This window comes from Sinocyclocheilus grahami, unplaced genomic scaffold, assembly GCF_001515645.1.
Source record: "Sinocyclocheilus grahami isolate Dianchi unplaced genomic scaffold, SAMN03320097.WGS_v1.1 scaffold106.1, whole genome shotgun sequence".
Classification (NCBI taxonomy): domain Eukaryota; kingdom Metazoa; phylum Chordata; class Actinopteri; order Cypriniformes; family Cyprinidae; genus Sinocyclocheilus; species Sinocyclocheilus grahami.
The window spans coordinates 1,392,462-1,393,815 of NW_015505285.1; positions in this window are offsets into that span (position 1 = coordinate 1,392,462).

Consider the following 1,354-nt stretch of genomic DNA (forward strand, 5'->3'; position numbering starts at 1 on the left):
AGGCATTATACAAACTGGATCCAAAAAAGGAATATAATGAATAGAACAGAACAAACTGATCTGAATCTGTCCATGGTCCTGGTACGCATCCCGTACACATGGCAGATTCCCTCCTGTCTGTCCAGTTCTGGATGGTGGCCCTAAACTAAGGCATGAGTTCACTTGGCTTTGGGAAGAGATGCAGTGCTTCCATTGTTCTGGTCCAGAAGCAATAAAACTCCCTCATGCTGTCCCGTTTGCAAGAGCCCACTGCTGTCGCTTTACGGCTAACATGATTTCACCCCTGACTGCTGTGACCAGTAGGTCTCCTGGACCCGTCTGGCTTTGATCTTTAACTCTCCGTCAATCAAAATTAGTTATCCTTCAATACTGACTCCTCCTCTCTCCATGCAGAGTCCTGTCTTAGAACAAGCATGGCTTTGTCTATGCTCTATGTCTTCATGAAAACAGCCACATGCTGAGTTTGAGTTGCTTCACACGAGTGCCACATGTCACCTTTGAGCCCACTGTCCCTTTGCTACTTTGACGAGCTGCATTTCTATCATATAATTAAGTTGTGGTCTGAAGACAAGCAGTTATCTAGCCTGTTTATGAGGTGTAAAATGGATTTTGGAGACATGAAAATAAGGCCCACTTACATTTTTTTTCAAGACCTCCATTACAGAATTGACAGCCAAAATTGCTTTGAGACAAGTCAGGTCACTCAACAACCAGATTCGTAACTCCCCTGTCAGATATTTCTGGCAATGTAAGTGCACATATGAAAGCAAAATCTGACAACAATGGTAAAATGAAGTCTCCTTTGGCTCAAATCAACCAAAAAAATATTTTTTCAGCCCGGTCCAGCTAACATACAAGTGCATGTCCATGTTCAATTGCCTCTTTAACATGTAAAGCTGGACTTTAAACTTTCTTTTACCTTACTTTAAGGCTCTTTTAACTTCACATAGATGCTATATTAAGTATTGTGACACATGTATAAGGCAATTGGCTCTTATAACTTTAAAGCAAGACTACAGTCACCATGCATATTCAGTGTTAGGATTTATCCCATTCATGTAAGAGTGGCTCGTCTCTGCCTTCTGCAGGCTCTCGACAACTGAAGCATATGAAAGGGTTTCAAAGCTTCATACTTCTTTAGTTATTCTTATAAACCCAATTCCAAAAAAGTTGGGACACTGTACAAATTGTGAGTAAAAAAGGAATGGAATAATTTACAAATCTCATAAACTTATATTTTATTCACAATAGAATATAGATAACATATCAAATGTTGAAAGTGAGACATTTTTAAATGTCATGCCAAATATTGGCTCATTTTGGATTTCATGAGAGCTACACATTCCAAAAAAGT